Source organism: Macaca fascicularis, chromosome 10 (genome assembly GCF_037993035.2).
Source record: "Macaca fascicularis isolate 582-1 chromosome 10, T2T-MFA8v1.1".
NCBI classification, from domain to species: Eukaryota; Metazoa; Chordata; class Mammalia; order Primates; family Cercopithecidae; genus Macaca; species Macaca fascicularis.
The window spans coordinates 17,081,207-17,106,165 of NC_088384.1; the positions used below are offsets into that span (position 1 = coordinate 17,081,207).

Below are 24,959 nucleotides of genomic sequence, written 5' to 3' on the forward strand. Positions count from 1 at the left end.
GAATATATATATATATATATACACACACACACAAATATACACACACATATATAAACTACTGTGGTCTTGATGGGGTAGTCCCCACACTTTTGTGGACTTTAACTACGTGAAGTCTGGCAGGGCCACAGTGTTTCTTGCAGAGGTAAGAAAAGATAATCACTGTGAAATACAGTCAGATCTTCCTTTCTAGATTCTTCCATATATATTATATATTTATATTAAAGCATATAATATATATTATATATATTTTTATATATCTTATAAAAGAAATAATGTGCCTTGGCATATCATTCTATCTGCAGGAAACAAAGACAAAGAGAACACTTTGAAAAAAGCCAGAGCGAAAAAGAAACTTCACCCCTAGAAGAAGAAGGATAAGAAGTACAGCAGGTATTTAACTGGAAACGTCCAACCAAGAAGACAGTGAAGTGAAATACTTAAGCATTGAAAGAAAAAACAACACCAACATTAATCTAGAATTCTTTTTTTATTTTTTTCTTGAGACGGAGTCTCGCCCTGTCACCCAGGCTGGAGTGCAGTGGCATGATCTTGGCTCACTGCAAGCTCTGCCTCCCGGGTTCACACCATCCTCCTGCCTCAGCCTCCTGAGTAGCTGGGACTATAGGCGCCCGCCACCACGCCCAGCTAATTTTTTGTATTTTTAGAAGAGACGGGGTTTCACCGTGTTAGTCAGGATGGTCTCGATCTCCTGACTTCACGATCTGCCTGCCTTGGCCTCCCTAAGTGCTGAGATTACAGGCGTGAGACACTGCGCCCGGTCACATTAATCTAGAATTCTATATCCAGCAAAATTACCCTTCAAAAGTGAAGGAGAAATAGAGGCTTTTTCATACAAATGGAAGCTAAAGAAATATATTACTGCTACATCTGCCCTTCAAGTTAAAAGTAGGAAACTATAGAGGACAGAAACATGGATACATATAAAGAAGAGTAAGAAAGAATAAATGAATTAAAATTAAATATTTTATTTTCTTTATTCTTAACTGATCTAAAAGATAACTGTGGTCTGGCACGGTGGCTAATGCCTGTAATCCTGGCACTTAGGGAGGCCAAGCTGGGCGGATCACCTGAGGTCAGGAGTTTGAGACCAGCCTGGCCAAAATGCAGAAACCTTGTTTCTACTAAAAATACAAAAATTATCTGGGCATGGTGGTGTGCAACTGTAATCTCAGCTACTTGGGAGGCAGAGGCAGGAGAATTGCTTGAACCCAGGAGGTGGAGGTTACAGTGAGCCAAGATTGCACCACTGCACTCCAGCCTGGGTGACAGAGTGAGACTGAGACTCCACCTAAAAAAAAAAAAAAAAAAAAAAAAGATACCTGGTTGGTTTAAAGCAATGGGAGTAATAAGAAATTGGGCCAGTACAGCATATAGATAAGTGAAATAAATAATAGTAATGTCATAAAGGATGATAGGAAGTATCAGATTGGGAATGCTGTTTTGAAGTGCCCATGTACATGTTCAATAGTATAGCGTTATTTGAAAGAAAACTTAGTTAAGTTTAAAATGAACATTGGAATCTCTAGGGCTATTGCATTTTTTTAAAAGAAGTATAATTGATATGCTAATAGAAGATATAAATTATTTCTATTAACTTATATGGTAATCAAAACAGAAAATGAAATAGTATAAAATGCTCATTTAAAATCAGAGAAGGTAGAAAAGGGGGAGAAAGAAAGAAGAAAAATACAAGAAAGAAGAGCTATAGATATAATAGATATTTGTCCAACCATATACATAAGCACTTTTTCCTTTTTTTCTTTTCTTTTTTTTTTTTTTTTTTGAGATGGAGTCTCTGTCGCCCAGGCTGGAGTGCAGTGGCGTGATCTCGGCTCACTGCAAGCTCCGCCTCCTGGGTTCACGCCATTCTCCTGCCTCAGCCTCCCAAGTAGCTGGGACTACAGGCGCCCACCATCGCGGGCGGCTAATTTTTGTGTGTGTGTGTGTGTGTGTGTGTGTGTGTGTGTGTGTGTGTGTGTTTAATAGAGACGGGGTTTCACTGTGGTCTTGATCTCCTGACCTCGTGACTCACCCGCCTCGGCCTCCCAAAGTGCTCGGATTACAGGCGTGAGCCACCGCGCCTGGCCTACATAAGCACTTTTAATACTAACACCAAAATATACCATATAGAAGACAAAGGTTGTCAGAGAGGATAGAAATAAACAGGACCTAACCACACATTGTCTACAAGCAATCCACTTTAAATAGAATGACTCAGCTTGATGAAAAGTCGAGGGATAAAGAAGGGTATAGAATGCTAACACTAATTTTAAAAAGTTGGATCAGTTAGATTAATTTTGGACAAAGCCGACTTCAGACAAGGAAGATTATCATTGATAAACAAAAGTATTACACAATGATAAAGGAGTCAATTCCCCAAGAATATATAACCACCCTAAATGTGTACTGACCTACCAATAGGGCATCAAAATATATGAACCAAAATCTAATAGAGTTGAAAGAAACATAGAAAAATCTGCTATTATACTAGAGACTTCAACACTTCTCCATCAGGAATTAATAGACCAACAGACCCAACAGGCATAAAATCCATGAAATGTTCTGTCAGCCCACACCAATAGCTGGAGTTACCTCAAAAGCAGCAGCAGTGGAGTTCCTGCAAGAGACTGCCACAAGAACCCAAACCATCCTGAGATGGGACCAGTTGAGATCTCAGAGAAAGAAGCACTAAACGCCAGGGTGATGATCAGTCTAAAACATATAGTAAGGGGACCTCCATGGGGTGGAGACTGCGACATGTCCTTTGGATGGACAGCAAGAATAGCGATGTTCTACTTAAGTGTCTCTGCAGTGAGAGGGTCAGATTATGGAATGTATGTGTGGGTTTAAAGAATTTGGCTAAAGGTCAGGTCTAGTTTCTACATGTTTAGCAACATTTTTTATACTTCCATGTTTCAGGCAACAACTTAAATAAGTTTTATCGGTGCCTGTGAATGTTCAAAACCCCATCTTGGGTTCTTTTGTTATGTTAAGACAGAGTCCCCCTCTGTCACCCAGGCTAGAGTGTAGTAGTGCAATCACCGCTCACTGCAGCCTCAACCCCCTGGGCTTAAGCGATCCACCCACCTTAGCCTCCCAAGTAGCTAGGAGTACAGGTGCACACCACCACACACAGCTAATTTTTGTATTTTTTGTGGAGACAAAGTTTCACTATGTTGCTGGACTCGAACTCCTGGGCTCAAGCAATTCACCCGCTTTGGCATCCCAAAGTGTGAGCTACCAGCGCCTGGCCCCCAGATTGGGTTCGAACCTGCAGGGGAAAACATGCAGCTGGCCAGGTCAACAGAGCAGAGCAGTCAAGGACTGTTGTTTCTAGGTCAGGACACAGAAAAAAGGTGGAGAGACGGAGGAAACTGGGGGATCCTACAAGGTCTAATTGTTTGAATAATATTATCAATCAATTTAATTTAATTGAAATTTATAGGATACTCCACTCCAAAACAGCTGAATGCACATTCTTTTTTATTTCACATGGATCTTTCATCAAGATAGACTACATCCTAGGCCACAGAACACACCTCAAGAAATTTAAAAGCATAGAAAGTATGCCACATATGTTCTTACACCACAATGGAATTAAACTAGAAATTAAACTAGAAAATCTCCAAGTATTTGAATTTTACACAACATACTTCTAAATAACTGATGAGTTAAAAAAGGAAGTCTCAAAGTAAATTTTAAAAATTTTGAACTGAATGAAAAATAAAATGCAACTGATCAAAATTTGTGGGATGCCTCAAAAGCAGTTCTTGGAGGGACATTTATAGCATTACATGTATATATTAGAAAAAAATTGCAAACTAATATAGCAATTTCCAACTTGGAAAACAAGAGAAAGCAGACCAACAGCCTAAAGCAAGCAGAAAAAAAAAAAAAAAAAAAAAAAAACAGAGCCAAAATCAATGTCATTGAAAATAGGAAAATAATAGAGAAACTCAACAAAACCCAATGCTTGTTTTTTGTTTAAAAATCAGTAACACAAAGGCTAGATGCAGTGGCTCAAACCTGTAATCCCAACACTTTGGGAGGCCAAGGCTGGAGGATCACTTGAAGCCAGGAGTTCGAGACCAGTCTAGGCAACAGAGTGAGATCTCATCTCTTCCAATAATTGAAAAAAAAAAAAAAAATTGGCTGGTCATGATGGCATGTGCCTATAGTCCCAGCTACTCAGGAGGCTGAGGTGGAAGATTGGTTTAGCCCAGGGGTTTGAAGCTGAAGTGGGTTATAATCACACCACTGCACTCCAACCTGGGTGACAGAGGGAGAACCTATCTCTAAAAAGAATAATAAAATTAAAAAAAAATTAAATATGTAAGAAATTTCCATACTGTTTTCCACAGCGGTTGTACTAGTTCACATTCTCACCAGCAGCATAAAAGTGTTCCCTTTTCACTACATCCGTGCCAACATCTATTATTTGATGTTTAAATTATGGCCATTCTTGCAGGAGCAAGGTGGTATCACATTGTGGTTTTGGTTTGCATTTCCCTGATAATTAGAAAAGTTGAGCATTTTCTTTTTCTTTTTCTTTTTTTATTTTTTGAGACAGAGTCTCGCTCTGCCGCCCAGGCTGGAGTGCAGTGGCGCGATCTCGGCTCACTGCAAGCTCTGCCTCCCGGGTTCACGCCATTCTCCTGCCTCAGCCTCCCGAGTAGCTGCGACTACAGGCGCCCGCCACCTCGCCCGGCTAGTTTTTTGTATTTTTTAGTAGAGACGGGGTTTCACCGTGTTAGCCAGGATGGTCTAGATCTCCTGACCTTGTGATTCGCCCGTCTCGGCCTCCCAAAGTGGAGCATTTTCTTTTCATGTGTTTCTTGGCCATTTGTATATCTTCTTTTGAGAATTGTCTATGTACTTAGTTCACTGTTTGGTGGGATTATTTTTTTCTTGCTTATTTGTTTAAGTTCCTTATAGATTCTAGATATTACTCCTTTGTTGGATGCATAGTTTGCAAATGTTTTCTCCCACTCTGTGGGTTGTGTTTCCTCTGCTGATTATTTCTCTCACTGTGTAGAAGCTTTTAGTTTAATTAAGTCCCATCTATTTATCTTTGTTTTTGTTGCATTTGCTTTTGGGTTCTTGGTCATGAACTCTTCACCTAGGCCAATGTCTTGAAGAGTTTTTCTGACTTTATCTTCCAGAATTTTTAAAGCAGAACTACCATTGATCCAGCAATCCCACTACTGGGCATCTACCCAGAGGAAAAGAAGTCATTATATGAAAAAGACACTTGCACATTCACGTTTACTGCAGCACAGTTTGCAATTGCAAAAATATGAAGCCAGCCTAAATGCCCATCAACCAATGAATGGATAAACAAAATGTGAGATATAGATATAGATACAGATGTAGATATATCATAGACTACTACTCAACCATAAAAAGGAATGAAATAATGGCATCTGCGGAAACCTGGATGGAACTGGAGACCAATATTGTAAGTGAAGTAGCTCAGAAATGGAAAACCAAACATCACATGTTCTCACTTATAAGTGGGAGCTAAGCTATGAGGATGCAAAGGCATAAGAGGGATACAATGGGATTTAGGGGAAAAGGTGGGAAGGGGTGAGAAATAAGACTACATGTTGGGTAGTCAGGTGGTACTGCTCAGGAGATGGGTGCACCAAAATCTCAGAAATCACACTTAAAGAACTTATCCATGCAACCAAACACCTACAGTTCTCCCAAAACTATTGAAATAATAATAATCTTAAAATTAAAGATCAATAACACGATAAAACCCCTAGCCGAGATAACAAAGAAAAGAGACAGAGAAGGCACAAATTTCCAATATCAAAAATGAAAGGAAGATCAAGAATAATACAGGAATACTATAAGCAACTCTCTGCTCTCAAATTTGAAATCGACCAATTTCTTAAAAGATTCAAACTACCAAACCCCACATAAGGAGAAATAGATAACTGGAATATCCTTATATTAATTAAAGGAATTGAATAAATAATAAAGAATTAACTATCTTTCCACCCCAAATCCCAAAAATCTCAGGTGTTTTCAATAGTGAATTCTACTGAACAGACAAAAAAGAAATAATACTAATTATTTGCAATCACTTTCAGAAAATAGAATCACAGGCAATACTTCTTAACTTATTAACTTAATGCTCTTAAGCCAGCATTATCCTAATACTAAAACCAGACAAAGACATTAAGGAAAGAAAATCAATACAGCTGTATCTCTCATGAACATACATTTTTTAAAAGAAGTCTTCAATCAAATATTAAGAGATTCATTCCAACGGTGTATATAAAAAGAATTATATACCAGGACCATTTTGGATTTATTTCAAGTATGGAAGGCTGGTTCTACATTCAAAAATCATTCAATATAATTAATCTTTTCAACAGGCTAGCAAACAAAAATCATATGATCTTGCAGAAAACACTGTCAAAATTCACTACCCATTCATGACAAAAATTCTAGCAAACTATGAATAGTTGGGAAATCCTAGAAGTTGATAAAGAATATCCTCAAGAAAACCTACAGCTTACACCAAACTTCACAGTGAGAGACTGGACCTTATCCTGAGATTGAGAGTAAGGCAAAGATACTATCTTTCACCATTCTTACTTATTGCAAACTGTATTAGAAATTGTAACTTTTATAAGAAAAAAAGAGATTAAAAAGTATACAAATTGGAAAAGACAAATTCAAACTATTTGTAGACAACATGATTGTCTACGTAGAAAATCGCAAAGTATCTATAAAAGTCTCCTGTAACTAATAAGTGAGTGTAGTAAGGTTGAAATATACAAGAAAAATAAAAATGTCAATGTTTTTCTTTTTACCAGCAATAAACACATGGAATTTGAATTAAAAAATACTATTTACAAAACCAACAAAAATAAAATATTTAAGTATAAATCAAACAAATTAGATATAGGATCTGCATGTGGAAAACTACAAAACACTGATGAAAGACATTTAAGATGTAAATGAATGGAAAGATATTCCATGCTCATAAATTGGAAGACTCAATATTATTAAGATATTAATTTATCCTAACTTGATTTATGGATGCAACACAAGCTATTTGCAGTTATTGGCAAACTAATTTTACATTTTATGGGGAAAGACCAAGTACTTAGAATAGCCAAAAGAATCCTGAAGTAAAACAAAGCTAAATGACTCACTCACTTTACCTGATTTCAAGACTTATAAAAGTACAGTGATCACAACAGTATGGCATTGGCAAATAATGGACACAAAGGTCAGTGAAACAGAATAGAATAGAAAGCCCAGAAAGAGACCCACACAAACATAGCCAACTTATTTTTGACAAAGGACCAAAGACATTTCAAGTGAGTTTAGTGACAAATTGTTAGACACAAAATCAAAAGAACAGTCTAGGAAAGAAAACACTGGTAAGTTGGACTCTATTAAAATTAAAAAGCTCTTCTCTGTGAAAGACACTGTCAGAATGCAAAGACAGCCATAGGATAGAAGAAAATATTGGCAAAACATATATCTAATAAAGGATTTGGACCCAAAACATATTTAGAACTCTTAAATCCAATAAGAAAACAAACAATCCAATTAAAAAAGGGACAAAAGATCTGGGCATCTCACCAAAGAAGGCAAACCAAAGTTGCCAGGTGTTTGGTTGGAGGAAGGAACTGATTATACAGATGACAAATAAGCAGAGGAAAAGATGCGTAACATCATTTATCATTAGGGAAATGCAAATAAAAACGACAGTGAAACACAGCTAACTACCTATTAGAAAGGCTAAAATCCAAAAAACTGACAATACCAATTGCTGGCAAGAATGCAGAACAACAGCAAATTGTATTCCTTGCTGGTGGGAATGCAAAATGGTACAGTCACTCTGGAAGGCAGTTAGGCAGTTTCTTACAAAGCTAAATGTAGTCTTACCAAATTGTTTAACAGTTGTGCTCCTAGGAATGGGCAAAACTGATTTGAAAATTTGTGTTTACCAAATCCCTGAATGCAAATGTTTATAGCATCTTTACTCATAATAGTCAAAAACTGGACGCAACCAGGATATTCTTCAATGGGTGTACAGATAAATAAACTCTGGCACATCTATACTTGGAAACTGATGTAGCAATAAAATGAAATGAGTTATTAAGCCTCACAAAAATGAGACTGAATATTGGTGCATATTGTTAAGTGAAAAAAGGCAGTTTAAAAACACTACATTTTATAATATTTATATAATATTCTAGAAAAGTCTAAAATGTAGAAATGGTAAACAGATCACTAATTGCCAGCCTGTGGTTGTGGGAGGGGGCTGGTTAGGTGAGAAACAGAGGATTATTGAAACTATATTGGGTGATACTGTGATACTATAATTTTGGTTACATGACACTGTGCATTTGCAAAATCCATAGAACTTTACAGCACAAAGAGTAGACCTTTCTGCAGGCAAATTTAAAAAAAAATCATTTAGGAGGTTGAGAGATCCCAAGATGGAATGCAGACTGTGACAAAACGGTCTAATGTATTACGTGTATGAAGCAATCTCACTGAAGAAAGTAGGGGAAAGAAGTGCTGACCTAAGTAAGTTTGGAAATGAACAGACTCTGGAAGACTAAAGGCAAAATGAACTGCACGTAAGCTTTCTACTCTAGTTGATAAAGTTGTTTCCCCAGGAGGTATGGGTTAACAATTCTAAAACCACTATACATGTAAACTGAACTGCAATTGAACAATTAAGTAAATGGATGGTGGATGGTGGGAGACAAGCTGCTCACTGCTGGAGTGGGAGGTTACAAATAAGCTTGGGAAAAAAGCTAGAATAATCCATGAGGTAGTGAATTAGAATTGAAGACCTCAGTAAGAATTCATGTTCTGGTTGATATAGATAACGCTGTTTACACATAGAAACATACAGAAGTATTTATAAATACATATACACAAAGGGTTTAGTATACACACACATATTTTCTCATCTTGTCTGCTGAAAAGACCTGAAAGCAGACACCTATTAGCAATAAGCATGGCTTGTACCCCAATCTCAGTTTCTATTATCATTTTCTAATAAAAAGAACTAGGGCTTCTTTGAGAAATGGCTGATCCTAAGGCTGGAGAAGTAAATATACAAGATAAGCCTAGAGTGTCTTGTAGTGCTAGAAAATAGAAAATTTTTTTTTTTTCAATTGGAAACAATTTGAGCAACAAAATAAAGTAGCCTTAGATTGTAATGCAGAGCATAAAATAAAAATCTACAAATCAAAACTGATATAAATTATTGAATAAATAGCGGAAAAGATAAAAATCTCCCACGCAGAAGAATTTCAAATAATTTATGTAGATAATCCACCATCAAGGAATTGGAGCAAACCTCTCCATTCTTTAAGTATGGACTATACATAGTGACTTCTTTCCAAAGAGTACCCTGTACTTTGGAAAAGAATAGAATACAGAGGAGAAACCTGAGAAGCACTTCCTTTACCAGGTGATCAAGATTAACATCAATAATAAGAAGTCACACTGAGAATTTACGCTGTTTAGATATGATATGATAATGGCATTTTACCTCTTTGATCTTTCTCCCAAGAACGTATTATCCCAGTCGAGATATGAAAAAAAAAATCAAACAATCACAGTTGAGGAACATTCTATAAAATACCTAACCAGCACTCTTTGAAACTGTCAACATCATCAGAAAGAAAAGACTGAGAAGCTGTCATAGCAAAGAGGAGCCTAGGAAGATATGAGGACTAAATGTAATATGGTGTTCTAGATGAATCCTAGAACAAAAGAGGGACATTGGGTAAAAACTAAGGAAACCTGAGTGAAGTGATGACTTAGTCATAATGTATCAATGTTAGTTCATTAGTTGTGACAAATATACCATAATAATGTAATATCTTAATAGGGGAAACTGGGTGTGGGGTGTATAGAAATTCTCTGTAGTATCTTCTTAATTTTTCTGTAAATCTAAAACTATTATAAAATTTAAAATTTATTAAATGTTTATTGATATTGACACGACTCCATAAAAATGTGTCAGTGTACCCTTCAGCCAACTATGTATGAGGGTTTCTCTGCACCATTGCCAAAGTTGAGCATTATCAATCCTCTTAGTATTTGTACATTGGCCAGAGGTGACAAATGATATCTCATTTTTTAAATTTGCAATTTGAAATTACAAGTGAGATTTAGCATCTTTTTTCTTATTGACTGGTCATTTACATTTCTTTCTCTATAGCTAGATGTGACCATCCTCTGCTAATTTTTCAATCTGGTCATTGATGTTTTTTTCTGTGTAGAACTTTTGGCATGGTTAAAAATATTTCCTTTTCTTTCATAGATTTGAAAATATTTTAGACTATTTTCTTTTGACATTCTCTAAATTATTTTAAGTGCAGAAAATGTATTAAAATTAATGGCAAAAACTGCAATTACTTTTGCACCAACCCAATAACTGCTTTATATAATGAAATCTCTATTCTTTTTTACAATTTCAGGGTTTAATCACGCTTCTATTTTATTCCCAAATTAAGTCATCAGCGGCTTAATTACTGTGTATGGATCCCTTTCGGCTAGTGCCTAATAATTTCAGGTGTTCTTGAAAGGGTGTTGTAAATGGGTTCACAACTCCACTGTCAGCTCAAATTCTTTCTGGGCTTTGGTCTTCTTCTTCTCCTGCCATGCCACTTGTTTTCTGAAAGGTATGTGGAGGCAGGTGCTTATGTCTATCCTAGAGACACCAACACTCATGAGTAAGAAGAATGTTGTCCTTATATGATCTCAGATGCCAGTCTTCAGGATGTCAGAATAGGTCTGGTTGGTTCAGTGTAGTGGCACAAATGTCTCTCTTTTTAAAGTACCTTTTTCAAGTAGCCTTAGATTGTAATGCAGAGTATACAACTATACTCTGCAGTATAGTTTCTATATACGCCTGGCAAATCACCAGTTATTCTTAATATCCTTTGCTGGTTTCTCCTAACTTCCTGTTGATTCACTACTATATTTATCCATCAGGAATCAGGTACTAATTGCTCCTTTGTCTAACAGGATTCACTTCTTTAGTGATCTCAGTCAATTTTATGGCAATAAGCTAATGCTTCCCTGCTATGTAGTCTCAGGTATAACTGTATCCTGGACCTATCTCCTTCTTTAGATTTATATATCCAAGGGCCAGTTAAGTATTTCCACTTGTTTATCTAATAGACAGCTCATGATTAACATGTCCAAAATTGACTCCTTATCTTCACTCCCAAGTCTTCAGCCCTCAGTAACTGATAAATCCATATTTCATCGGCTCAGTCCAAAAATGTGGGAGTCATTCCCTGTAGTTCACATCACACCCCATATCCAATCTGTCTGGAAATTCATCTAGCTCTAACTTCAATATATATTCATAACCCAAACAGTTTTCAATACTCCTACTGATATGAACCTGGTCCAAGACACCATCTTGCCCTGTCCTCTTTCTTCTGGAATTCTGCTCAAGCCCCTGACCGACCTTCCTACATACGCCCTTTGGTCCTACAATCTTATCTCTACATATTCCCCAGATAGATTCTTTTAAAACATGTCAGAATATTTCACTTCTCTGCTCAAAATTCTCACATGGCTTCCCATATTACTCATTAAAACCTCACACCTTCACAATTGGCCTTTAAGCCCTACATTACTTCATCCCTCTGCTATTTTGCTGACTTCATCTCCAATACACCCTACTCACTCACTGAGCTCCAACCATGAGCGTTTTTTTTTTTTTTTTTTTGCCATTTTTTGAACACACTAAGAAGGTATCCTTAGAGCCTTGGCAGTCACTGTTTCCTCGACTGGAATGCTCTTTTCCCAGATAAGCACATGTGTCACTCTCTTTTCATTTGGTTCTCTGCTTGTATGACATTTCCTCATAGAGGTCTCCTCCAGACACCCTATCTAAAACAGTAACTCCCCCAGCACTCTCTGCTTTATTTTTCACCACTGCCTTGTTGCCAACTGACATGCTATACTTGTTTATTGTCTAGCTGCTTCTACCGGCATACAAACTCTATGTAGAAGATAGATTTTATTATATTCATGGCTCTATCTCTAGCAAAAAGAACAATGTCTATTTCTCTCTTTTTTTTTTTTTTTTTAATGGAGTTTCACTCGTCACCCAGGCTGGAGTGCAGTGGCACGATCTCGACTCATTGCAACCATCGCCTCCCAAGTTCAAGTGATTCTCCCGCCTCAGCCTCCCGAATAGCTGGGATTACAGGTGCCTGCCAGCATGTCCAGCTGATTTTTGTATTTTTAGTAGAGTCGGGGTTTCACCATGTTTGCCAGGCTGGTCTTGAACTCCTGACCTCAGGTGATCCACCTGCCCTGGCCTCCCAAAGTCCTGGGATTACAGGCGTGAACCACTACACCTGACCAAATAGAACAATATCTAAAACTTAGTATATACTCAATAAATATATGTTGCATAGGTGAATACATTTCATTATGTGTCTGACAACCAAACCTGCGATAGACACAAAACTATAGATCTGATCCCATCTCTTACCTGTTTTCCCTCCTAAGCCATGTCCTTATTTGCATCCCCTGGTGCCTCACTGATGAGCACAGTGTAGGCATTTATTGCTTTCTTGGTAAACAGAATTAAATTCCAAGGGCCTTGGCAAACTGGAGGGTGGCCCAAAAGACCAGAACGGAGACTCTGGGAGCAAGATGAAAATATGCCACTGGGGAGAATAACAGAAGCACAAAGGAGAGATGGCTGGAGAGTGGCACTGAGCCAGATCTAGTGTCAAGGTGTGCTATGAACTGAATGTTTGTGCATCCAAAATTTGTATATTGAAACTAGTCACCAGCGTGATGATTTTAGGAGGTGGGCACTTTGGCAGGGGAATAGGTAATGAGGGAAATGTCTCCATGAATGACGTTAGTATCCTTATAAGATACTTTACCCTGGCTGGGCGCGGTGGTGCACACCTGTAATTCCAGCAATTTGGGAGGCCAAGGCGGGCAGATCATGAGGACAAGAGATCAAGACCATCCTGGCCAACATGGTGAAACCCCATCTCTGCTAAAAATACAGAAATTAGCTGGGCATGGTGGCACACGCCTGTAGTCCCAGCTACTCAGGAGGCTGAGGCAGGAGAATCACCTGAACCCGGGAGGCGGAGGTTGCAGTGAGCCAAGATCACACCACTGCACTCCAGCCTGGTGACAGAGCGAGACTTTATCTCAGAAAAAAAAAAAATAAAAAAGATACTTTACCCCTTCCACTATGTGAGGACACACAGTGAGAAGGTACCACCTGTGAACCAAAAAGCAGGCCCTCACCAGATGCAAATCTCCATGCACCTTGATCTTGGACTTCTCAGCCTCCAGGACTATGAAAAATAAATGTATGTTGTTTACTACCCAGTTTATAGTATTTTGTTATAGCACCACTAATAAACTCAGATGAGGCTGATGCAGAGATAACCATAATTCAACTTTTTTTTTTTTTTCTGTGGTGTTTTACTTCCACAGGCTCTCAGTTTCATTTTATTCATTTCCAATTTCCATCTAAAAGTAGCAGGATCACATGGTGGAAAAAGTCCTGGACTTGGAAATCAGAAAGACCTGGGTTAGAATGCTGGCTCTGATACTCAGAGCTGAACGAACTTGGATAAGTCATTTAATCTTTGGGAATGTCTCCCTCTCTGGGTTTGCAAGAGTATTGAGAAATAAATGTCATTGCATTCCAGCCTGGGCAACGAGAGCGAAACTCTGTATCAAAAAAGAAATAAAGAAATAAATGTGAAAAAAACCCCTTAATATCCCAACACAACACACAACAGTTATTCAGTAAATGTAAATTAAACCTATTCTGTCGGCAGGAACTGACGGACTCTTGATATATGATGTTACATCCTTCTTGCTTTATTTATTTGTAGCATCAGCTGCTGGAATTAGTCTCATCCGTTATGCCTTTCTTTTAGACTCTTTTTCCACTCCTTCCTTCCTTGAATGTCCTCTTGTCTGATTCTATGGACCCATGGAATCCTTGTGTCAATCTGCTTTTTCTCTTTATCTGCAAGATGCTAAACTTCCACTTTTAGAACACACAGGAGCGAAAGTGAAGATGGTTCGGTTTTTTGTTTGTTTTTTGGACAAAGTCTCAGTCTGTCACCCGGACTGGAGTGCAGTGGCACGATCTCGGCTCGCTGCAACCTCTGCCTCCCGGATTCAAGCAATTCTCATGCCTCAGTCACCCAAGTAGCTAGGATTACAGGCGCCCACCTCCACACCTGGCTAATTTTTGTATTTTAGTAGATGGGGTTTTAGTACCTTGTTGGCCAGGCTGGTCTCAAACTCCTGACCTCAGGTGACCCACCTGTCTCGGCCTCCCAAAGTGCTGGGATTACAGGCATGAGCCACTGTGCCCGGCCTGTTGGATATTTTTATCCTGAGAATTGGAGGCACCAATTTGTATATATTTATATACTCTCTCTCTTTCACAAACACACACACACACACACACACACACACACACACACACTTAGGGCCCATGGAGATAGAAAGGAGTGAAAATGGAAAGGAGGTAGTTTTAAAATCCCTGCCCCAGCATTGTTCACTACAAAAGCAGAGCTGCTTCACAGAGCCCCTGGGAAGCCCTGTAAATGTATCTCTCATTGTATGATGTCAGCAGGTTCCCCATCAGGAAGCAGTAAGGGCAGGCAAGGGTTTCAAATTGCCTGGGCTCTCGGGGCACTTGGTGCTTGGCATGGCCTTGATGAGAATGCACATGGCCACCCTCAGGAGCTCTGGCTTCTGACCCACAGGAGGGAAAAAGAGGCTCCAGAATTAGGACTGAACTTAAATTCGGAGAGAAGGGACTGTCTCCAAGACCAGTGAGCATTATCCCAGAGTGATGCACTTGACAACATTAGAGAAAGTGAAAGCTCCCTCCAGATGCCTCCGTCTGGGCGGCTACTGCAATTTTCTTCAGCTTCCCTCTGAGTTCCAATCCATTGCGGAGCAATTTTCATCTGAATTAAAACAAAGCCTTCCTTCCAGGATGGTGTCCTCAAAAGGTATACACCTTTTAGAGCCAAAAAAAAAAAAAAAAAAAAAAAAAAAAAAAAAATCTATGTCTGAATTCCACCTCTGCCATTTAATGCTGGTTAGTTTTAGGAAAATTAGCTAACATCTCTGAGACTGTTTCCTATCTATAAATTGAGAATAATACCCGTTTCACAAAATCTAAAATATTAAATGAGAAAGCACATGTGTAACATGAGCCTGCATTTGTCAGTCATTTCTCATCTATATAGGATACACCCACGTCACAAAACCTCTTTATCTTTTCCAGTTTTTGGAAGAATTTCTGAAGCCTAGGATTCCCTTGTTGACCAAAGGAAATGTGATTTGTGTTTCTGTCACTGACACTACACTGTACCTCCCCTATTATTTCTCCAATGTTGATCTCTCTGACTTACCTTTCCTCTTCAGAAGACAACATGGCCATCCTCGGACCACTCTACTCTGCTGGTCCTCCAAGAACTGGACCCTGAATACTCTCATATCGCTCACCCCTGCTTGCTAACCAAGGAGACCCAAATATTATATACTTGTAAATAAAGACAACAGAGTACGTGAGTAATGCATAATTCTTTGCTTTAACCCTTGCCCTCCTAACCTCCATTCTCTATATAGCCATAAAAACACTCCTTTTTTTGTGGCTGCATAGGAGTTCATAGCATATATTTACCACATTTTCTTTATCCATGACACCATGGATGGGTGCCTAGGTTGATTCCATGTCTTTGCTATTGTGAATGGTGCCGCAATATACATACAAGTGCATCTTTCTTTTTGGTAGAACGATTTATTTTCCTTATGGTATATACCCAGCAATGGAATTGCTGAGTCAAGGGGTAGTTCTGTTTTGAGTTATTTGAGAAATTTCCAAACTCCCCTCTGCAGGGGTTGAACTAATTTATATTCCCACCAATGGGGTATAAGAGTTCCCTTTTATTTGTGGAGGTCATTGCCCTAAGCAAATTAAGTCAGGAACAGAAAACCAAATACCACACGTTCTCACTTATAGGTGGGAGCTAAACATTGGGTACCCAGGGACACAAAGACAGGAGCAAAAGACACTTAGGGCTATCAGAGGGGAGAGGGAGGGCGGTGAGCAAGGGGTTAAAGAACAACCCGTTGGGTACTATACTTAGTACCTGGGTGGTGAGATCAGTTGTACCCCAAACCTCAGCATCACACAATATGCCCATATAAAAGTCTGCACATGTACTCCCTGAATCTAAAATAAAGGTTGAAAAAAATGCTTCTTTTAAAGTTTGTAAAGATCTCACTCCTCTGCTACAATATTCCAATGACCTCCACTCCCACGAAGAATAGAAGCAAAGACCTTTAACCCATTTATGGAGGTTATAATCTCTCTCTCTCTCTCTCTCTCTGTGTGTGTGTGTGTGTGTATGTGTGTGTGTGAAAAATCAGACCTTGGCAATGACCTTGAGCAGTAGGATATAAATAACTCCCACAAGCTTAGTGTTCCAATAATGGAACACTAGGCATAAATAAGTTAAGCTCCCCTGGCAAGGTCCTCTCTTGTTCTTCGCTCTGTTTCCCAGGCTGCCACTTTTTTCTCTGGGTTGATAAGTAGCTGCTATGAGTGGTATGTAATTCCGTCATTCATTTCACTACCAGATCGACAGAATAATCTTCCTAAATAATCAGTCTCACTACTTCACTCTTTTCTTAAACACTTTTACTGATTTATTTTTATTTATTGGGGAATGCTGCAGAAAGTGATTTAGTTCATAAGCTCTTCAGTCAGACGAAATCTTGACTTCACCTCCTGGGATCTCTGTGACCTTAACACACAGATCTCTTTGGCTCACTTTACTAATTACATCTCTCTTTGGCTCACTTTTGTAATAAAATATGAATAAGCATAACACCTTATGTAAAATCTCTAGTACAGTACCTACTGCCTAGTAAGTAATAAAAAATGACAACTATAATCGCTGAATTATATAACAGGACAGCAGACTCTTGGTAGTATCATGCAAGATCCGTTTTAATATCATTTAAACCTATCTCACTTTCAGATTCATCTGGCATATCTGTCCTAATGGATAGCGCTTGCTAGCTATAGTTTTCACAACTACCTAAGGAAAGTATATTTTTCATGATTGCCTTTCCTTAGCATAGCCTGGCCTTCACCTCCATTTCCACCTGGCAAGTTTCTATTCAACCTTCAAGACCCAGTTTAAAAATCGAGTTAAGATGGTAGACTGAGTTCACCTACATTTTATACCTTCTTCACAAAAATCTCTTTGAATAATGGACAATATATTGCTTAAGAAAACCAAAACCAATAAATAGTTAACAGTGCTGGAAAACGCAGGAGAAGGTCATCAATGGACAGTAATTTTGATGTATATTTAAAATAGAGAAAGCAGTCAGAATATCTCTACTTCTGGCTATCTGGGGAACTTTTTGAAAACCTTCTGAAGGAAAAAAAAACATACATAGAAATGATAGGTAAAATGTAACAAACATTCTTTCAGATGCATAGCTGAGCTTCTGAGAAAGAAAGATATATCTTCAGGGACCTAAACAGAGGGACGTGTGAAAATTAAATTTGTAAGCTGCCACCCATGCAGCGACTATCCTGGGAGCATTTGCTATGCTTACTAGCCAAGAGGTTTGAGTTTTAATGCCTGCCAGGGAAGAAAACAAGGCCTTTTGTCTTTTAAAAATGGAAGTTGGAACCGAGACCCTGCATAAACCTGGAACCCTCAAGGGGCTACACTGCAGGTAAAACGATGTGCTAGAGTAATATCGCTCTGTCAACAAAGGAGACTAAAAGGAAAATTGTCTGTCCCAGGATGGGCTTTGGGGGAAAAAAATCTTCCCTGCATATTTATAACCACAGCTCTCTATTATGAGGAATTGGGGTCTAAGAAACCCTAAGCGCATCAGGGCCCCATTGAATAGGAAGGGAAAATACTCTCTGGAGAGAAAGACCTTCCATGCATTCTTCACAGGGCTTTCAAAGCCGAAGAAGCACTGAAAAGGGGATCTAAGTTCAAAAAGAAAAGCATAAAAACAGAATAAATCAAGCCAGAGAACAAGAGTCAGCAGAAAGAACAAACACCAGAATTAGACCCTCAATAACACTGGCTAATAAAATTACTGGATTCAAAATATAAATAAGTAAAAAAAAAAAAAAAAAAAAAAAAGCAGAAGTAAAGCCGTAAGAAATCAACCATATGCAATAAAAAATATAAAGTAGGACCTCAACAAAAAGAAACCAAGGAGACTGATTAAAAAATGGGCCAAAGACTTTAACAGACATCTCACCAAAGAATGAATATATATATATATATAAAATAAAATGTGAAAAGATTCTCCATATTGCATGCCATCATATAAATGCAAATTAAAACAACAATGAGATGCCACTACACGGCTATTCGAATGGACAAAATCCAGAACACTGACAACTTCTAGGGGGAATTTACAATGGACCTGCATTAAAATGCCTGGGAAAGAAATCGAGAGAAAGGGGATTTGGCAATTAAAGACATGATGGGTAATGATTTTCTACAGTCAATGAAGGAATCATGCTTTCAGATTTAGAAAGCACAATAAATACTAAATAAAATCTGGGTATTTAAAATTTTTGTATTTTGATATTTTCAAAATCTACATCTGAACACATTGCTGTAATACTGGAAAGCCCAAAAATAGAGAGAATTTAGTGTAGCAGGTAAGAAGAAAAGAGAGGAAACAGCTTTCTTTTTTTTTTTTTTTTTTTTTTTTTTTGAGACGGAGTCTCGCTCTGTCACCCAGGCTGGAGTGCAGTGGCGCGATCTCGGCTCACTGCAAGCTCCGCCTCCCGGGTTCACGCCATTCTCCTGCCTCAGCCTCCCGAGTAGCTGGGACTACAGGCGCCCACAACCGCGCCCGGCTAAGTTTTTGTATTTTTAGTAGAGACGGGGTTTCACTGTGTTAGCCAGGATGGGGAAACAGCTTTCAAATTGAAACTTATAAGACTGTTTTTCAGAAAAACAGAACTAAATTTTTAAAAAGCCCCTTACTGAATTAGTATCTAAGACACATACATCAAGAAGAAGAAACTTGGGTCCAGAGGGAGAACATGGAGACAAGAAAAGATACTCAGCAAAGCAAAAAATAAATGTACAGATTTTTATAAATATTATTGATACGAAACAATGGTAATAACAATGACTACCTTATAAGGGTGTTCATAACAAGTTAGAAATAAAAACCTACTAGGTAATAATTTGAATCATATGAGTATATGATCATGACATTTTTCTAAGTTTCTTGTATAGTTCTGATAGAGATTAATTAAATTTTAAAGATTAATCCCCAAAACGTAGAAATGTAGTGTATAACATATAAAAGTGAAAAAAGAAAACTATTTGATCAGTTAAAAATAAGCCAGGAAAAGAGAAAAGTAAGTATATAATAGGTAAATTAGAAAGCAAAAAAGTAGACACAAATTCAAATATATGTTCATATATATGATGTTTGTACACACATATAAACACATATCTGCATGCAAATGTTTACAATATTGTATATAATTAAATACATATTCACATAAATACAGATTTTTAAAACTCAGTGTTATATATTATGCCTCCCAAAATTCATATGTTGAAGTCCTAAGCCCCAGTATCTCAGAATCTAAACTTACTTGGAAATAGGGTTATTGTAGAGGTAATAAGTTAAGATGAGGTCATACCAGTGTAGGGTAGGCCCCTAATCCAACATGACTAGTGGCCTTAGGAAAAGGATAAATGTGGGCACGGAGAGACATACACACAGGGAGAACACCACGAAAAGATGAAGGTGGAGATCAGGCTGATGCCTCCATAAACAAAAGAACTCCAAAGATTGCCAGAAATGCCCCAGGAACTAGACAACTGGCGTAGAGAAGACATTTCCTCACAGACATCTAAAGGAACCGATGCTACTGACACCCTGATCTCAGACTTCCAGCCTCTAAAAGTGTGAGACAATAAATTTCTGTGTTTATGTCATGCATGCAGTTTTTGGTACTGTGCTATGGCAGCCCTAGCAAAATAATATATTTGGTAAATAACAAAACGAAGGCAAAAAATAAAGATGTTCTTTGAAACCAATGAGAAAGAAGACATAATGTACCGGAATCTCTGGGACACATTTAAAGCAGTTTGTAAAGGGAAATTTATAGCACTAAATGCCCACAAGAGAAAGCAGGAAAGATCTAAAATTGACACTCTAACATCAAAATTAAAAGAACTAGAGAAGCAACAGCAAACAAATTCAAAATCTAGCAGAAGACAAGAAATAACTAAGATCAGAGCAGAACTGAAGGAGACAGACACAAAAAACCCTTCAAAAAATCAATGAACTCAGTTACATGTGTTTTACAAATATTTAAAAGATAAAGATAAAAAATGTTGAAAGTAAAATAATTGGAATAAAGATTTATGAGATAGATTCTGGAAAAAGGAAACCTGGCGCATATAATCATATCAGAAATAAAATGTTAACCTCAAAACCAAAGCTTTGTAGTGATAAAATACAGCATTATATTATCATTAAAAAAATGAACTTTACCAGGAAAATATGGTAGTCCTGAACCTGCATGTGTATTACATGGCTATGTGCACACTACATATAGGCACATACATCTATATATAACTTATAATAGAAAAATAAACAGAATGACAACATTAAATTGAAAAATTTAGAATTATTGTGGATAGCAGTAAGATAATTTAGTTAACTCCTCTCAGTATTCAATAGAAATAAACAGAATGACAACATCACATTGAAAAATTCAAAATTATTGTAGACAGCAGTAAGATTATTTAGTACACCACTCTCAGTATTCAATGGAAAAAGCAGACAAAAAAACAAAAATCTAAGGATTTAAAACAACAGAATAGCACAATTGACAAGTGGGTTGAGCAACATAATTAGCAAGCTTGATCTAAGAGCCTTAGAACCCTGGGGCTAAATTATTTTACATTTTTCTCAAGCATATAATAAACATTAATGAAAATTAATGCCTACCAGGTCATAAAACCAGTCTCAACAAATTTTCAAAAATTATTACTACATGTATCACATTTCTTAACACAATACAATTTAAATTAGAACACTTAAAAAATATGCAGTGATTTGGTTGAGATTAGAGACTATTACTCTAAGTGAAGTAACTCAGAAATGGAAAACCAAACATTGTATGTTCTCACTGATATGTGGGAGCTAAGCTATGAGGATGCAAAGGCATAAGAATGATACAATAAGACCTTGGGGACTTGAGGGGAAGGGAGGGAGGGAGGGCGAGGGATAAAAGATAAAAAATATGGTGCAGTGTATACTGCTCGGATGATGGGTGCAGGATCTCTCAAATCTCCTGTAAGAACTTACTCATGTAACCAAATACCATCTGTACCCCCATAACTTATGGAAAAATAAAATTAAAAAATATTTTTCAAGGAAGAAAAATAAATAGAATAATGTAAATGCTATATACATGTCTCATTTTATAGGATAAAGCTAAACGCTTAATTAGTACAAAACTGATGTTCTTAAAAATTATGCTAAAATGAAAATGATGAGATGAGTATTCATGTAAGAATCGAGAGTAAAATAAAATAGAATAATGAAAAAGATAATTGAATAAGGAACACAAATATAAAATCATACAACAATAAAATATAAAAAAATTAAATAGAAAACCAAAGCAAATTGTTATTTTAAAAAACTAATAGATAAGCTAATCCTATCAATAAACTGGCATTATCTGTCAAGAAAAAAAGACAAGTTCTAAGTAAATACGAGAATTCATTGAAAAAGAGGGACACATATAGATGAAGGGAAGATTTAAAAGATAAATGAAAGAATGATATTCTTACAAAGTTAGGTGAGTGGATTTGAAACTTGTATTAAATGAACAACCTCTTAAACAAACAAAATCCACCTTTCTAAAACTAACACAGAGAATACAAAAGGCAGAATAGGCCAATATCATTAAAGAAATTAAATATAATTTAACAGCATTCTACCACAAACAGCTTTACAGATGGGTTTCACCAAAACAATCAAGAAATAGAAAATTCTAATATTATAGAAACCCTCATAGAAAATTCAAAGATATTAAAGCAATACTATCACTCTTACTTTATGAGAATACTATGACCTTTATACCAATATCAGACCATGATTCTTTAAAAAGAAAACTCTAGGGCTTATGAACATAGAGGCTAAAAATTATCAAAATAGCTCAGTAAATCAAATATTGTGTGTGCTCTCTTTCTTTCCATCTACACATAATTATGATGAAATTGGTTTTGCCTCACAAATATAAGAGTTTAACTTTAGACAGTCTATTATTGCAATTTACCAAATTAAGAGATTACAGAGGAACAAATATGTGACTGTCTTATTAGGGAATTTTTAAAATTGATAAAGTTCAATACCAATTAGGAAAAAAGATTCTTAGCAGTTAAATGAGAAAGAAGCATACTTAACTTTATAAAGTGTATCTACCAAAAAACCTGCAGAAAATACCATAGCAACACATTAGAATCCCTTTCTTAACGAGTCAGAAATATGACAAGGCTATCTGCTAGCACTGCTTCTTCTGGAGGTCCTTGCAGGTGCACAGTATTTCTGCATTTTGCATCATGCATTCTATATAAATGGTATTCCCTAGAGTTGTGCAGAATATAGTCTTATGAGCAAAACTAGAGAAGAAAGCAAAGATGTAAGTGTTGAAAACTTTCCTGATTTCCATCTGCTATACTCGCCTATTTAGAAAATGCAACAGAATTTATAAACAAATTATTAAAATTAATAAGAATATTTGCTAATGAGTCAGGAAATCAGATTATTATACAAATGCATTTGCATTTCTATATGCCAGCAATGAATCACTAATTGAATAATGGTCATTTATAAGGCAGAAAAATAATTAGGTACATGGAGGAAAAAATCTAAAGAAAGAGATGCAAGATTTTTATGGTGAATGATCTAAAACTTTATTATGCGTGTCATACAATAAAGAATAAATGGCCTGTATACATTGATAGAATTACGATGGTGAAGCTGCCACATATCATTAGATATATCCAAATAGTAAGAATAATTCTAGTAAAAAATCCCAACATTGCTACTTCTGAACCTTAACAAGCTGATTCTAAAGTTTATTTGGAAAATTAAAGGGCCAAAAGTAGCCAATTCCTTTGTGGGAAAAAAACAACAACAACATGTGAGTATTTGTGCCCTATTGGATAATTTCTATAAACACATTGTACATAACAAAGTATAGTATCAAAAAAGAAATAGACAAATAAAACAATGGAATAAAATAAAGATCCAAGAAAAAATATAAAAACTTTTAAAATGAAATAAAAGGCATTGAAGACTAATGAAAAATTATGATAGTCTACTGAATGAAAGATGTGGGGATATTTGAATATATATAGGAGAAAAATGAATTCCTAACTCTCACACACACAAAGGGGACACATGTATACATATATGTATGCATGTATATGTATATGTGTGCACACACCTACATATACACATAAATATATATGTATACACACATATGTGTGTGTATGTATATGTATACACACATATATATGTGTGTGTGTGCATGTGTGTGTGTGCGCATGTGTGTGTGTGTATCTCCAGGTAAAATAAAGACCTAAATATAAAAAGGCAATATTTTAATTTTGTTAAAAAAATAGAAGAAGCTATTTATGATCTTGTGGTAACAGAACTGTATTGTAATAAAAAACCAAAGCACGGAGCAGAAAGAAAAGACAGATTATATTACATCAAAACCAATAATTTTTATAAATAAAAAACTAATATAAATAAAATAAAAAGATAGGCCACAACTCGGCAAAAGATATCTGCAATTCCATGTGATCAAGAATTACTAACCAGAATATATTAGAAACTCCTTGTTCCACTCTTGTTCTTTCTTGTCTTCTGCTAGCTTTGGGGTTTGTTTTCTCTTAGTTCCTTAGTTCTTGTAGCTGTGATGTTAGGTTCTTAACTTGAGATCTTTCTAACTTTTTGATATGGGCATTTTAGTGCTAAAAGTTTCCCTCACAACACTGCCTTAGCTGTGTTCCAGAAAAACCGGTATGTTGTATCTTTGTTCTCATTAGTTTCAAAGAACTTATTTTTTATATAATTTCAAATGTTTAACTTACAAATTGTATTATTTTTTTCTAATTTTTTAATTCCATAGGTTTGGGGGAACAGGTGGTATTTGGTTACATGAGTAAGTTCTTTAGTGGTGATTCATGAGATTTTGGGGCACCCATCCCCCAAGCAGCATACACTGAACCCAATTTGTCTTTTATCCCTCATCTCCTTCCTACCCTTTCCCTGCAAGTCCCCAAAGTCCATTGTATCATTCTTATGCCTTTGCATCATCATAGCTTAGCTCCCACTTATAAGTGAGAACATACATACCATGCTTGGTTTTCCATTCCTGAGTTACTTCACATAGAATAATAGTCTCCAATCTCATCCAGGTTGCTGCAAATGCCATTATTTCATTTCCTTTTTATGGCTGAGTAGTATTCTATCATATAAATATATTATATTTATATATTATATATAATAATATATTATATGTAAATATATTATATATTATATATAAATATATATTAAATGTATGTATATATGTATATATATGAATAAACTGTGATACATATACATATATATCAATAAACTGTTCTCTCTCTCTCTCTCTCTCACAATTTCTTTATCTGCTCCTTGATTGATGGGCATTTGGGCTGGTTCTACATTTTTGCAGTTGTGAATTGTGCTGCTATAAATGTGTGTGTGCAAGTATCTTTTTCTTATAATGGCTTATTTTCCTCTGGGTAGATATCCAGTAGTGGGATTGCTGGATC

At 36.6% G+C, this 24,959-nt stretch overlaps 2 long non-coding RNA genes across 2 annotated transcripts in view; one reads left to right on the plus strand and one right to left on the minus strand.

Annotated features, from left to right (window-relative positions):
• Positions 1-24,959, minus strand: part of LOC135965310 (uncharacterized) — a 288,369-nt gene that overhangs the window by 18,425 nt on the left and 244,985 nt on the right. The gene's annotated exons all lie outside the window — the stretch shown is intronic.
• On the plus strand, positions 297-15,619 carry LOC135965309 (uncharacterized). Its single transcript, XR_010578216.1, has 2 exons — positions 297-390; positions 15,475-15,619. It is a non-coding gene; the product is annotated as an uncharacterized lncRNA (long non-coding RNA).